Below are 16,414 nucleotides of genomic sequence, written 5' to 3'. Positions count from 1 at the left end.
CATCCTTTTGTTTGGAGCTGCATTTCCATTTCCAGATTGTCAAGAGTTTTCCATATCCACACACACTGGGAAAGTGGGTGATACTAATCTTTTGTTACAATTGGTTGTATACAATTAGTGGTTGCTTGATTGATACAATGCCGCAGCACCTAGCTCCCTTTGGAATAGCTCATAATAGTTGCTCCTGTTTTAGTAGTGAATGTTTTTAATTAAATTTTTTTACATTTATTGGGCTCTTTTCCATGTGTCATTGGAAGAGTGATATGAAAACCAATGATGAATGTTTACAGAAGGTGCATTTTAAACTTGCTCTCAAAGGCCGTGTGTGCCAAGGAAGTGCAGGTACTTTACTTTGTATAATTCCATACAATTACTCTGTTATTCTAAATTGTGTGATCAAAACGGTTGTAAAATTTCTTGGTCTATAATAGAAGTAAACTAATGCATTAAAAAACGAATCTTAAAGGCACTTTGTCTAAGTTTGGCTTGGTAAATAATCTGGGCTGCTGTTCCCACACTCCACTTTCTTAATGTATACTGCACAGTACCTGTTAATGTAGCATATCCTATGTCTTGTACAATAATAGATCTTCATGGACATTTTATACGTATTAACCACCATTCTTTATTTCAATATCAGGTTCTGGCTAAGGTTGTTCCTGCAATAAAAAATCTATAGCAGAAGCAAATTGCTCTGTTTGATTTTTCTCCCACTTGGGGAATTGACTCGAAATTAAGTTTACATACCTATGCAGTATTTAAAGGAGCGAGTATTGATTGTTCTTGGTTTTTTGTGTGTGTGGGTGGGCAGGGCGAGCAGGGGGAGGTGGGGGTAGAACTTTCATCAATAGCTTGATTTCCTTATTTTTTTTTTTCTTTTTTTTCTCCAGATCTTGGCTGGTTTTTAACTGTTGTAAAGTGAATGCTGCTAACGGTTTGCTGCTAGTTAACAAGTCTGGGATAGAATTCAAAGTTTGATTAGCTTTTTTGCTCCGTCTGTAGCCTCGGTCATTGTAGCTAATACATTTTTTTTTTTTTTTTAAAGAATCTATCGTTCTTGCATAGTGCCATTTTTGTGCAGCTTTATATCTTGTAATGGTGCCCCTTTTAGTCACACGTGATAGAGCTAGCAGCAAAAATAATATTAGAATATCTGTTGTCTCCTTTAAGACATGCTGTTTACTGATTTGCGAGTTTGTGTTAGTAGATTATCATAAAAGCGCATTAAAATCTTTCTGGTGTCTTGACCTTCCATTTGAAGTTGTTTGCAGAAAGTGTCTCTGCGGTTCTTTTACCCTGGGTGGCAATTGACCATTACATTTTTGGTTTCCTAGCCTCAATCTTGATGTCTTAATGCTATTTTTAGATTAATAGAATAAGTGAATCCAATGTTTGTTCTTCTTTGGAAGGGGTTGGCACAGTTGAGGAAGGAAGTAAACAGTAGACGCCAGAGAAACTCGCAACTCTCAGCAGCTACAGCTAATGGAAATGAATTCTGGATTGCTACCTCTCCTTTCCTCAAAGCCATACCTTCTTGCAGGACATAAATTGAACGTGAAGTTCTAGAAGTAGAAGTTAACACGTAGGAACAGTGTAGTGGGTGACAGTAACTTAAAGATTATGGTTGTAATTGCTTTGTACGGATTGGAATATATGATCCACATGCAAAAAAAAAAGGAAAAGTGAAAAGGTGTTTTATGTGGAGAGGGTAAAGCTAAAGTAATGCATGATTTAAGATTTAAAAATACTCCAATCCTAATGGTTAGCCTTCAAGATAGGGGTTGCTATGAAAACAAGAGTCGAAATGGATGATGGAAAATTGGCAATCTAGCTTAAGTTTAACGTTTAAATCTAACCCATAATCGAATTCTGTGCACTAGAGTGTGTATTTAACAACTCAACTCACAAAAGTATATTTACTTAGCAGTTTGCCCAGCACTGCAACACTGCTTTGAACATGAAAGTCAACTGCCTCCGGTCTAATTCCACATTTTAAGGATTCTGTTTACTTTAATCCGCCCTTTCTATTTGGTGCTTTGTTGCTTTACTCCTTATCAGAGTCAAAGCTTATAAAACAATGTAAGGCCCCAAGAAATCAAAGTAGGAATAGAGGCCTATCCTGTATGTCTTACTTGATAACAAATTGCTCTCAAAATTCAGGAGTATGTTGTGGAATGTTTTTTTTTTTTTCCTCTTTTATTTAGGGCTTAAACCCTGAATGTTGAGTGTAGTTCCGTTATTTTTGGTTATTGCAAAGAGTAAGTGCTCATATTTTCAGAATGTTATGAATCACTTGTAGTTCTTGCTGTCATCCATTGAATTCTAACATACAGTAATAGATGGTACATTTGCTACCATGATTTGAAACACTGCTATTCTTGCATCTCTGTGGAATAATTCAATTTACCAGTAAAAAATAAAATCTTGTACGGCAAACATCTGTTTAACTTTACAATTGGACGATGAAGTCATGATCCGTTGTTGATGGACTAAATCTTGTTGAACATATTTTGTGGTCTTGTAAAGCACACTATTAACACTTAATTCTTTAACCCCTTGAGTGCCCCGCCCTTTCCCCCTCCTGTGCCGGGCCTTTCATTAGCGGGCGGGGTCCATGACGAGATAGTCTCGTCATGGAGCGCGGTTGCGCTGTGCCCATGACGAGACTATCTCGTCATGGGCATAGAAGGGGTTAAGGAACATTTCCAGTTTTTCAGGGATTAACTCCTATTTTAGTAACTATGCAAAAGAATATCTGATGCTCCCCCCCCCAGCCCCCCCCTCCCCCCACACTGCCCATTTGTGAATTGGGCCGCAGCTTCTCACTGTGGACAGGTTTGTGCTCCAGTAACACAGATGTTGACAGATACATATTTTTGTTTTTTTGGAATTGTATGTGCCTGATGCCAATAATTAGGGCCGGTATGAAGGTGTTTCTCTAAACCATTGCTGATGTATAGAAGCACAGAAAACCGTTTGTGTATCAGTCAGGTAGTAGATTTCTGATCAACATTAATGAAAAGTCGGACTAGGCTGCTACAACATTAATCGGAATAGGTGGAGGAGACATAAAAATAGTAATGCAGTACTTCAGAAGATACAAATTCCTAGTCAATGTATGTAGTGGGTTACAGTATATATAATAATTTTTGAAGACCAAATAGCAAATGCATGTATTAGGTATTCCTTGAATTAAAATTATTACGCATCAAGGGCCTTGAACCTGAGGAAGTAATTAAATTTCTTGATTTCTTCCCAGAGTTTACGTAAACTATTTCTAGATATTTCATCGAAGGGTGTTTTAAGAGTATCCTTGCATATGTCCTGGATGCGGGAACAGATTTTAGTAGATTACCTGATAAGTTTCCTTAAAGAAATAAATCTGTTGCCCAATCCTGGGATGGTGATGAAACTGTTGACACACTTACATTGCCCTTTCTTTGTTGTTTACATGACCATATGGTCAAGAAATTAATAGCAGAAACTGTCCTCTATTTTAATTTGGACAGGAGTATTGATTTCCGACTCCACTTTACCTTTTCTTTGGAAAGTCCTTTACATTGGCCTTCTTTAAGCACGCCTGGTTACTCAGTGGAGGTAACCCCCTACTTTGTAACCCATTATTAATAAATCTAGGTGTTTGATCTGTGAAGTTATAATCTAGTTTTCATAGATATAGAAAATAAGAGAGGACATGAACACCATTTCACCTAGATACGCTATTGTTTTAAATGAAGTGTTACACTTAGTGCATTGCTCCATTTATAATGCCTTCCAGTGCTACTTACTTTACAATAAATCGCATCTAAAGTTAAATAACATTCTTTTTATATCGAGCCTAGAGTCAGCGTGCATAGAAGCCCCGCCCACTTTCCGCACAGATTTTTCATTGGCTTGTGTCTTTGTCCTTCGTAAATGCTAGCTTCTGATTCATAAATAGGCTTGTTAGTCCCACCTTAGTACCGCCCTGTCTTCATTTGTAACCTCCTATGGCGACTGGCCCTTTTACTTCGAGTGTTACACGGTATGTGTTATTTAGTCTTGTAAGCACTATTTTTTTGCTTTGCCTTTGCTTGTGTACCAGCGCAGCGGCTGTTGTCCTGGGTTACGAGCGCTTTTGTTGAGCCGCTGTGGGCTGTTGCTTATCTGGGTCGACTGCTCTGCTCACTTCCTCATAACCCCTTGTGCCTGGCCTAGGCTGAGAGCAGCATGGAACAGTCGCATCACGCCTCGGTGCTGACTGCCTCCTGCCGTAGCACACCGGTGAACCCGCACACCCGTCACCCTGTATGCAACGCCTTGCGCCTGGTCTCGGCTGGGAGCAGCATGGATCCAGAATGGATTCCATAACTTTGCCACAATGGGCAATTTGTGTGTTCGAAAATGGCAGTAAGGTTGGCACTGTCATTTATTAAATAGTTCCTAAGGCCATTTCTAAATATAGTAAATAACATGAGTTGTTGCTATATTCATTTTTCGGGGCACTCACTGTATCGACTTCGAAAGGACAAAAGGCTGAGTTAAAGTAGTTCTTTTTCATGCAATCTTTTCACTTCAGGTGATTCAAGTCTCCCTCAACTTGAGCCGTGTAGACTAACAATATCCCTCCTTTTGACAGGAACTATCGCTGGTGCTAAATCCACAAATGCCGAACTTTCTGTCCATGCCAGAATCTTCCCCCAAACCTTCCTTAAATTAATAGTACTGAAACTTGAAGATTTTTCAGGAAAAGAGTTGATAAGTTACAATCGTTGTTGTTGGCGTCACCCCGAAATAAATAGTTACGCTTGTGGTGCTTGGCACGGTCACCTCGGTTGTGAATATTTTGTAACAATAGAACAGAGTTTGTGAGCTTTGCAAAAACTACACCATTAAAACCGTAAAACAGTGTGACTGGCGGGACAGCAGCAACAATGCAATCTCCAAAGAGTAATGCTCTCAGTCACATACCCAGTACTCCTCACTGCATAACAAGCACTTGCAATGCAGTAGGTCTCACATTTACGCAAGTTTGAGCTATTGGAATTGTAAATGACAATCCCTTTTATGTTTTGGTTTTTAAAACCTAAATGAAAGGCTTTGTTATTCACAAAGCCAATAGCTAAAAACTTGCGCAAATGCGAGGCCTATTGCATTGCAAATGCTTGTTTAAGATGTAGTATTTTTCTGAAGACAAATATCTGCCGAAATCAAGCTTGCTAGTATGTGGCAACTTAGTTTGTGCATGTTGTTCAAACTATTTAATGCTGTGCACATGTGGGAGTTTTATTTTGTGGGAGTTGCTCTGTCCTTATCAGTTTAGAGCTTACAAAGAGCTCATCTTTTTACCTTAAGTTACTGATTTTTTTCAAATTCCATGCGTGCTTAATTTGTATTCTTGATTCCAGATGTTCTTCTAGGTTGTATATCAAACCAAGCCACCTTTTCATGGCTCTGCAGTGGACTTGTTCTTAAGCTAGTTGTCTTAGCATGACGTTTTTCTGAAAGAGGCACTGTTACTGCAGTGGTACTGTTTGGAACCATCCTCTGAGAATATATCTAACACAGTAGGTTAAAAGGAGATTCTGCAGTGTTGCTCTTCAAAAACCTTTCCCACTGAATTTTATTTTTGCGAAGCACATGTTCATGCTAAATATCAGTCTGACACAACATTGCCTATTTCCCAGCACTCCTACATTTGAATCTACATATCAGTCTGACATAACATTGCCTATTTCCCAGCACTCCTACATTTGACTCTGCCATGCTTATCTTGTGTACTCCATGTTCGCCTCCAGGTTTCTTGCTGACTTATTTTTATTTATTTTATTTTTTTTTCTCTCTTAACCTCTGATCAGCTACTGATCCCAATGTACTCCACTAAACCAGGTTCTCTTGGCACCTGCCTCCCTCATATAATACATAACGGCTTTAGATCGGATGTGCCGTGTTCTCAGGAAGTAACAAATTATTGACCAGGTTTACAGTCCTGAATCCGTGGAAGCAGGCTATTCTTGTTTAAAAAAAAAAAACTATAAGCCCAGGATCAACTATGGACAATCTTTTTTCCCCTTTGCCTGCAGAATTCCTAAAGAAACTAGTAATATCTCGACTTTAAAGTTTCTTGGAAGAAAATGCCATGCTTTACTGTTTTCAGTCTTAGTTTTGACTGCCACTTAGTACCAAAACGACACTTCTGGCAGTGTCCGATGATCTCAGAACCATCTCAGACCAAGGAGGCTTCGTTGTCTAGCCCTACTGTATCAATCCATGTCTTTTGACAGTCTTTCATTCGGTCCTCCGTTTCGGGGTCTCCTCATTTGTATCCGTATGCAAGCTCTGAAATGGATGCGCACCATACTATTGGGCAGAACTAAAATGGTCACTCGCTCCAACCTCCTCCTTTCAGTTTACTCAGTTCTATCCAGTTTGGAGTCTTTGAGGGTTCGTCTCAATTATGACTTATTTCAATATCTACATCTCAAAACGCTTCTTAGGATTTAACACTGTATCCTATGGGGATGATGCCCAATCCATGTGACATCTCCCTAACTCGAAGGCAACCTTCGAGTCTGCATGGTAACTGTTGCTATTTGGACAAGCAATAACTGTCTTCAGCTCAGTGGTGGGGAGTCCAAGGTACTTCTATTTGGCAAACAGTTATTTTTTTTATTTTTTTTATTGAAAGTCCGTCTATGACATAAGATCAATATATCAGCAACTATATTAAGATTGCAGCCGTATGATGAGCCATACCAAGGAACATACTTTAAATAAACAACTCTAAGAGAGCAAATGGCAGACAACAGTGAAGACAAATATACAGGGGCAGCGAATAATATGAAGATACACAAAAAGAAAAGTGGGAGGATATTCTGTACAGTTGCTATGAGAATTGGTGTGCTCAGGAAGTCAGGAGGGATCTGCCTTGGGGTAACAAGGACAGGAGAGGGAGGGAGGGGGACACCGAGCAGAGCTCTCTCCAAAGGGGGTATACCATGCGCCAAAGTACAAAGCGTGTAACTCTCGTGACCCCCCCCCCCCCCCCCCCCCCCCCCCCCATCCCCGTAGCATCGAAAGGGTGTTCCAGTAGATATGCCTGTAGTGGGCCCCAGATATCACGAGGGCGAGAGTAGTGGGGGAGGAGTTCAGCATATATACAGAGTTGATCTTGCCCAAGGATCATGTCACCCAGCAATTCCTTAAACGTGGGTGCACAGCCACGGCCCCATCTCCAGGCCACTCGCCGCTTAGCCAAAACTAGACAAAAGGACACGAATTTCCGATATGCGACGGGAATGTGTTCAGTGTATCCTAGAAGGGTAATAAGTGGTGATCTGGAGATGGGTACGGAGGTCATAGAGTCCAGGGCTGTGAGGACTTGGCGCCAATAGAGGAGCACCCCAGGACATCCCCATGCCAGAAGTAGAAAATCAGCATGTTCTGCCTTACACCTGTCGCACCCTACTGTGTCCTGTAGCCCAAAATTGTGGAGCCTGACTGGGGTGTAATAACTGCGGTGTAGGAATCTATAGTGGATGATACAGAATCTGCTATTGAAGGAGACTTGCTCTGTCTGTTGGCAGCAGAACGTCCATTGTTTGTCAGTGAGGTCCTGACCCAGCTCCATCACCCATCTGGCACGGGCTGTGTATGGCGGGTAGTCGTGATCAACGTACAAGGTATGATAGTGTAGACATCAAGTGTGACGCGGAAGTTGCGCGCAAAATAAGGTGCAGAGGAGCTAGGGTACTCGGTTCCGAGGAAAATGTGGGGTGGTAAGCCTGGATGCCGTGTCGAAGGTGAGCATATAAAAAGGTGTCCGTGGTAGATGATGGGGGGTCCTGACACAGTTGTTGGAGAGTGCGGAATTTGCCTCCAACATGTAGGTCTCTTAAGCACTGAATGTTTCGTGTCCGAGCCATCTTCTTAAATATACCTTCCTGCAACAATGGCCACCTTTGGGTGATAGGTGAGTGGGAGCAGGGGAGAAAAGAGGCAGGAGCTGGGCGCGCGCCTCAAGATGCGAGACCAGGCCTTTATCGTGCAGTCAGCAGAGTTGGGGGTGCGCCCCCGAGGTTCAACGCTAGAGAGTAAGACGCCATCCAGCGGGATTGGGTCAGAGAGCCAATGCTCGGTGGCAACATGCAGGGTGTAGCGAGGGGCATGGAACCAGAAGTAAGAAAAGTGTGCCTGAGCGCTCACATAGTATAATTCAAAGTTTGGGACATCAAAACCTCCGTGCGCATAAGGCCGCACCAGTGTGTCCCACTGAATACGTGGCTGTTTACCGCCCCATACCAGTCTGATCAGTTCTGATCTGAGGGCAGTGAAGCAGTGTCGGCCGGGATCGTAAGGAATGTTGAGGAATAAATATAAGAATTTGGGAAGGATAACCATTTTTATGAGGGATATACGACCTGCCATGGTTAAGGTCAGCACAATCCAACTATTGATGCAGCCGGTGACGTGTTCCATCGCATACCCGTGATTGAGATGCATAAGTTCATCTCAATCGGCTGTAACACGAATCCCCAAGTATTTAACCTCGTCCTCACACCACACAATGGGATAGTCTGTTTCAAAGGGGGTGGCAGAGCTGGTCAATGGAAATATTTGTGATTTAGCCCAGTTAATATTAATACCCGATTGGCTGCCAAATTTGACAAATTCTCAAATGAGTGGATTTAAATTTTGGCAAGGGTCTTTAATATAGAGGGTGACATCATCCACGTATAGGGGGATGAGAATGGGGTGAAGAAGGCAGCGTAGGCCTACATGATTATAGTGTTGCCTGATCTTGGCTGCCAGTGGTTCCAATACCAGGGCAAAAAGGATAGGGGAGAGTGGACTGAGGTGAGCCGCATGCCTGCCGAGACTGCTCCCGATCAGTGGTGAGGGCAGAACCCGCGCCATATTTAACACTGGTGACTAGCTGCTGTTCGAAACCCAGCGGTGAGCCGCGCGCCTGCTGGGACTGCTCCCAATCTGCAGAGAGGGCTGAGCCCCCGCCATTTCCTTGACCTGTTGAGACGGGGTTGCGCGCCCCCCCCGCTGTCGTGCGGTGCCCATACGCCAGTATATAGCCAGAGACAGGCGATCCTGTGGGGCCGTACTACCAGGGGCTGCCCTGACACTGACCACCCATGCATAAACTTGGCGTAGATGTAGTGCGCGGCCCTATGCTACTTCGCCTCCGCTGTGGGGCTGCTGCCCCCCCTCCCCTGACCCGCGCGGCCGCGCCGCACCCATGCACTCGCGCTGCGCCGGGGGGGCCTCCCAGCGAGGATCCGTGTTCGAACCTGCTGCCTACTTCCACATGCCTGGTAAGCTAACAAGAGTATTCACGTGCCACTGATCCGGCGAACATTGACCTCACTTCTCACATCGCCATCACTTCTCAAATCGCCTGACGAGTGCTGCGGGAAGGGGAGAAAGAGGGTGAGGTGTGTGTGTGTGTGTGTGTGTTGATTAACACCCTCGCTGTCGGTGAGGTATATAGTAATCGGACCCAAGACAAACGGGCGCATGATCAGAATAGGTCTGAGCCAGGTGGTCGACAGAGTGGATCCAGGGGAGTCAATTTGTGCGAGCAGAGCCAGTAATCTAATGGAGACCACGTGGCCCGGCCTGTGTAGAAAGTGCCCTCTCTGTCAGCGGGGTGCGTGTAGCACCATGCATCTACCAGGCCGGTCTCTGCAATGATCTCGGAGAGGGCTTTGTGCGTGTTAGTCTAATGGTGCTGTAAGGGGTTAGACCGATCAGAGGTTGGGTGCAGAGTAGTGTTAAAATTCCCCCCCCCCCCCCCCAAGAGGACCTGCGTGGAGCCTATTTTCAAATTGCGTCCCCAGAGAGGTGAAATAGTCTGGATCATCCTGATTAGGTCCATAACTGCAAACTAGGGTGACCGAATGTGTGCCCAAATTGCCCCACATCATGCAGCATCGGCCGGACGTGTCGCTGTATGTGCCTCCTAGCACAAATGGTGTGTTTTTCTTAACTAGGATGAGTGTACCTCGTGAGTACGTCGAGTAGGAGGGGAACATGCGTGCAGAGGCCCACCTACCACCAAAGCACTAAGGGGGGGGCGGGGGTCTATATGGGTCTCTTGGAACAAGGCAATTTGTACTTGGTGTCTGTCTAGGTACGCTAAGATTTGCCTCCTTTCATCGAGGATCCCGAAGTCCCCTGACATGCGATACCACCCCCGGCCACAACGGCACCCCAATCGTGCCGGTATACAGGTTCCCACCCAACGATACCTAATGCGTCAACCATTGTCATTGAGCCTGGTAAGGCTGAAAGAAAAGCCAGGAGGTCCAACAAACAACAATCCAAAAAACAGAAAAACTAGGGGGAACTCCCATAAGGAGGGGCTCCAAGCGGGCACAAGACCCTTCCCATGTCCCGATTCTACTGCTAATCAGTCCCCTGAGCGGTGAACCACTCACTGGGGCACTCTGTCCATCACCAGTCATCAGTAGTAACTGGTCCCCCAGAAGCACACCGGCGAAGGATCCACAGCAAAGAAAGGACCCCACAACCGGAATCCTGCATCACAGTATGCATTGGCGTGTTCAACTGAGGACCCAGGAGGAGGGGGAGCCGTGAGCAATCTTCTATGTGCAGTTCTGTTGCCACTTAGCTTCTGGATTGCGAGAGGGATCCAGAAGCGTGGTTTCGACATGGCGATCCTCTCTGAACAGTCTTTAAGAAGTCTTCAACCTGTTGTGGAGTATTGCAGATTATGGTTTTGTCTTCATGGGTAATCCGGAGCTTCACTGGGTATAGAAGAGCGTATTCTATGCGGGCCTTGCGGAGTTTCTGCTTGACCGGGAGGAATTTCCGGCGTGCCTCCTGGACTGCAAGTGTGAAGTCCGGGTAAATGGAGAAAGTATTGCCTTCGGATTGCAGCGTTTTCAGTTCACGGGCTTTCTGTAATGCAATGTCCCGGTAATTAAGAAGTCTGGAAATAATGGGCCTTGGGGTGTCTCCCGGCGGTGGGGTAAGAGTAGTGAGGCGTTGTATCTACAAGTTCCCAGAGACCGCGCAGTATTGCCGTGCGATCAGTTTGATCGGTGGCCGGCTGGTCAAACGGCCGCAGGGTCGCAGTGAAGCTGCACAACAGAAGAGGGTATCGTGGAGCCCACCAGGCTGCGGGAAGGAGTGCGCAACGCTGTGCGTGGTCAGTCTGGAAAATAGCAAGAGGCTCAAACGGCCTCGAGGTCGCAGTGAGGTTTCACAACAGTATGTTCTATGGTGGATCCCTCCAAGTGTGCCCAGGCTGCACGTCGGAGACAGTCACTGCATGGAGTGCGCCTTGACGAAAGTTTCAGGGCAGCAGTATTATACCTGCCAGTGCGCCGGTAGAAGGCCTCCAAGCCCAGGCCACTCAGGAAGATTTGCAACGTAGAGGCGGTTGCGAGGGAACGTGGAGTGACTTCGGGCTCCCAACCAGTTGCAGTCGGTGGATCAACAAGTGCCTCGTGTAGGTAGGGGTGGCTCCAATACCGTGCAGAGAAATATTGTCCACTGTAATGGGGAGATGAGAATTGAGGTCAATGTTTGCCGGCTCAGCGGCACGTGAATACTCTTGTTAGCTTGCCAGGCATGTGGGTGCAGGCAGCAGACTCAAACGTGGGTTCTCGCTGGGAGGCCCCCCGGCGCAGCGCGGCCTGAGTGAATAGGTGCGGCCACGTGGGACTCGTTGGGGCAGCGGCCCCACAGCGGAGGCGAAGTAGCGTAGGGCCGCAGGTCCGCGCGTTACATCTGCGCCAAGTTTATGCGGTGGTGGTCAGTGTCAGGGCAGCCCCTGGTAGTACGGCCCCACAGGATCGCCTGTCGCTGACTATATGCTGGTGTAAGGGCGCCGCCCGCCAGCGGGGGCCGCGCAATCCCCTTCTCAACAGGTCAAGGAAATGGCGCGGGCTCAGCCCTCTCTGCAGATCGGGAGCAGTCCCGGCAGGCACGCGGCTCACCGCTGGGTTTCGAACGGCAGCTAGTCACCAGTGTTAAATATGGCACGGGATCTGCTCTCACCACTGATCGGGAGCAGTCTCGACAGGCATGTGGCTCACCTCAGTCCGCGGACGGCAGTTGGCAACAGTGTTCGTGCCCGAGGACACAATCCAGTAGAGCATGTGTCCGATGGGGGGAACGGAGAGCAGTGTGGAGGCCTCCGTCGAGCCGCGTGAATCTGCAGGCCTAGTTCCACGTGGGAGCCAGGGGGCTCGCGTAGAGGCAGTGCCCGACAAGGTCTCCAGCCCAGACGCCAGCCGCAGACACAGCCCCAACGGAGCACAGCATGACGCACGGGATCCACGATCTCACGCCCAGCGCGACAGGACTGTCTGCTCAGTAGGTGTGTTGCATTAGAAGTCTGGAATTTCAGCAGATGTACGGATTTTTTGGGTGGATTATTTCACCGAGCCTCCGAAGCCTCACAGGTGTGCGGCCATCTTGGATGTGCGCTACCTAGCGTCCCCCCCCCCCTCCCTTCCCCCCCCCCTTCCCAATTTGGCAAACAGTCCTTGGTTAGTCACCACAGTGGGGTGTTGGGACCTGTACCCTCACTGTCAGATCTGTGAAAAACCTTTTGTGATTTATTTTTTATTTTTATTTTTTACGTCATGCTATCATTTCTGCCCAGATTAGTTGCTTGGCTGCCATTTGTTTTCAGATTATACGAATGCTGCACAAAACAGTGGTTTAATCCTTTTTTTTTTTTTTTCTTTCATCCTGCTTTTATTTGCATAACCTGGGAGCACCACTCAACCTCCTTCATAGACTACAGGTTGTTCAGAATTTGGCTGGTCGGTCACCTTATCCTAAATCTTTCACTACCGGGCTCGCTCTCCCCAACCCTGAAGGCCTCCATTGACTACCTTTTTGCAAAGATGCCATCTTCAATCTGCGCTTTCCTACTCAGAACTATCAAAACACTAGTCCAGCAAATCTTTGAAAAAAAATTCCCATCCTATTGCCACACATGCCTGAAAAAAATGCCCTTCCTATTGTCACATATGCCATCGAGGCTCCCTAGTACCTCCATGTCTTCTTTTGTAACCACTCATCAGGATTGGGACTTCTTAATGTGTCCTTACTCTGTAGCTTGCATAGCCGTTCAGGAGAACTCTGCTTGATTAATGTAAACAGCACTTGCATGACCCTTTTTTGTTTTTGTATTTACATCTCACTATGCGTGCGTTCACATTGCATCGTTTTGCCGCGTCTTTTATTGCACACATGGGGATATCACTGGAAGGCTGGAGGATGTGGCAGAGGGTATGGCAATCAGCACACAACTATAATCTCCCTAATTAAGTTACGTTGCAGTGACCACGTCTATGTGCAGTTTTAGCCATGGCGGGCTGTTTTTGTTCCTTTTCATTGTATTTGCAGTGCGCCGAGCGCGCTTTCACTTTTTTGCAATGCACACTTCGCCACGGTGACGCTGCTGCTACTGTTGGGGGAAGTACACCTGTAAACTGGATAGAGACCGTCTCTTCCCCGGGATGGGCGTCTACTGCTGCAAGCTCTACGGTTGCCACTGGTGCCTGGACACAATAGTACTTCACAACGCATTTTTTTTGCCACTTTCTAAAGGAGGTGTTGTTGCGCTGTGTCTTGTACTGCAGATGGGGATATCCCTGGAAGGCTGGGGGATGCGGCAGAGGGTATGGTGATCAACTGCAGGGCCACTTCTCCTCTAAAGTTCTTGTTTTGGAAGGAGACAAGCACATCTCGTAGGTGTGGTATGTAAATTGAATCGCATAACCTCTTTCCAGCAGGGGGCGCAATAGCTTTAAGGACATGTCTCAGCAGTCCTGCTATGCCTCTCTAAGGGCAGCGCTGGGAGCTCTCTGCATGCCTGCTAGAGTTCTCTTAACCCTTTCCGTGCTTGTGACGGAGCGGTTCCGTCATGCGCGACGGTCGCGCTGTGCGCATGACGGAACCGCTCCATCATGGCCCCGCCCGCGCACGGAACCTTCAGCGTGGCGCGGAAATCCGCGCCGCGCTGAAGGGGTTAAAGGTATGCTGAACGCCTGTGCCCATCGCTGAGATAAGATTACCTCCAGGATAAAATAAGCATTTGCTATGCAATAGATCTTGCATTTGCTAGAGTTTCAGCTATTGGCATTGTAAATGACGCCTTTTTATTTATGTGTTGCTTTTGAAAACAAATGCTTGTTTTAAGGTCTCGGCTAGACCGCGCATGTGCCACCTCAAAGACATTGTTGCTTTCAATATGTGGGCTTCAGCCTGCCCAAAGGCTTCCCATTTGCTGGCTCTATCATTGCTCTCATGTTTTTCTCTCTGTTTGCCCATGGCATGCCTCTTCTTGTGTTTAGCTCTTCCCCAGGAGCATGGATCAATTACTACTATTCATCCACTGCTCCAGTTTTAGAAACGTTTTTTTTCTTTATGAGCTTTTCACACAAGTGCTCGTGTTTTCACTCGCTCAGAGCTCCATTTCTGTAAACAGGCCTGTAAATCTTGTTCTTATCTCGTCACATTTGTTTTGCATTTGAAGACAAATGTCAGATTCTGTTTTCTGAGCGCTCCTGTTTACTTTTGTGTCTCTGACTTAAAAGTGAGCAGATTTTTAAAAATAAATGTCCCGGTGTTCGCTTGCCCGTCCCCTACCCTTCTCCAGCTTCGCTGCTTGACACGACCTTCTAACCCCCTTCCTCATTGCTGCTAGATTATATTTCCATTTCTAACCAATGTTAGCAATACCTGCACGCTCATGATGGGAAAAAAAGATGTTTTGATACTCGAGTGAGTTATCCAATTTCACTTTGCTTAATAGATAAATGGCTGTCCCATGAGAATATAAAAAGTTAAAATGTCTATTCGGCCACTCTTAATATGAGACCCACAAAAACTAGCGGTAATATGGTCAGTTGCTCCTTAGAAAGGCACATTTACTCAGATCTGCTGCATACGTCTGTGTAAACAAGCAGCTGCGAAGAAGAGTCCACTACATCGTTTTTGTGCGCCTGAACAGAAACAGTCATTGTACAGTTTAGGTATTTTCAATGATACCCATACAAAAACATACCAAAGCCTTTCCAACTCAGTTTACTTTGCATTTTTTTTTATCATACTACCTCTGCTGCCACAGACTTTTTATTTCGATGAAAAGATCAGTAGTTTGTTTGCAACTAGTAGACGGAGGCTGCCGAATTTATCGAGGAAAAAATAAATGTTGAGTGTGTTTACGGCACCATTTCTGTGCTCCTTTCTTTAAGTTGTGTAAATAAGACCGCCTCAGTTTTCTCATATTTTTGGGCATGTACAATGCATCATCCAGTATGACCTAGGGTTAATTTCCGGTACGTTGATTGAGCTCTCAGCATCAATCTTTGGGAATGGAGTGTTGCTTCTTCGTCGCGTTCTACTTACAAAAGCCTCTATTTGCTTTGAATCCACACAGGTAGAAATGAAGTAATTTCATCAAAGAAATCATTCAAGTTAAAGCAGGGCATTGCCTAAAACAAAAGTGTTTTATCTTGCACGTCACATTACAACTATTTATTGCATGAGAATCAATTAATTGAAATTGGTACTAAAGACGCTGCTTTTGTTCAGAACGCATATAGAATCTTGTTTTTAAAGTTATATGTGAAAGTTTAAAAGTCCCAGCTGGCCAAATGCTGTTGGAAAACCAGTATTCGCAAAGCCTAAAGTACTGGCCTATGATGGATCTATTGGCTTTGCTAATGTTTCTTGGCAATGTTGCAACATGGCTGAAAGTAAAGAAAAAAAAGCTGCATGACAAGGCTAGCATTGACCGCGTCCTAGCGCTTTTAAAAATGAATTAATTTTTTTCTTTTAACTTTCAACAATGCTGCACTGAAGCCAGTCTGCTGTACAAAATGGCCAAAAATAATTGACAAAGCCAATAGATCTGGTATAGGCGAGACCTATTGGCTTTGCCAATGCTTTTGATTTATTGAGGAAAGAAACTGAGACCTGGGTGGGAAAAATGCTAAAATAGAAAGAAGAGCATGGGGTATATTGTCATTTTGACAAATTACTGATAAGATTGTGTTGATTTCTGTTGAGGGGAACATGCATCTATCCATCCATACATACATATTCATCTCGCTTTTTTTTTTAAAACATGTTTTATTTGTCGATTGCACAGATGTTACTGGACCCTGAATATCAGTCATCAACAAAATCACATTGCAGCATATCACTAAAGAAATCTATTTGTACGCTTGCCATACAGCAATGCCACTGAAGTATATCCTGAACAATAACAACCCCCCCCCCCCCACCCCGTCCCCTGCGTCGCACCATGTCCATAGATTCCCCACCACAGCCTTAAGGTCCCACAGCCACGTCCTATTGTGATAAGATGGATCCCCCTGTCTACCCCCCCCCCCCGCCTGGCGCCCCCCGCCCGACCAGTCTCCCTAGTCAT

At 45.7% G+C, this 16,414-nt stretch overlaps 1 protein-coding gene across 6 annotated transcripts in view; it reads left to right on the top strand.

The window, feature by feature from the left end:
• SPEN (spen family transcriptional repressor) overlaps positions 1–16,414 on the top strand; it is a 392,229-nt gene that overhangs the window by 21,981 nt on the left and 353,834 nt on the right. The window lies entirely within an intron of this gene.

The sequence above is a fragment of the Triturus cristatus genome, chromosome 1_2 (genome assembly GCF_964204655.1).
Source record: "Triturus cristatus chromosome 1_2, aTriCri1.1, whole genome shotgun sequence".
NCBI classification, from domain to species: domain Eukaryota; kingdom Metazoa; phylum Chordata; class Amphibia; order Caudata; family Salamandridae; genus Triturus; species Triturus cristatus.
This window is presented reverse-complemented; position numbering and strand designations above follow the sequence as displayed.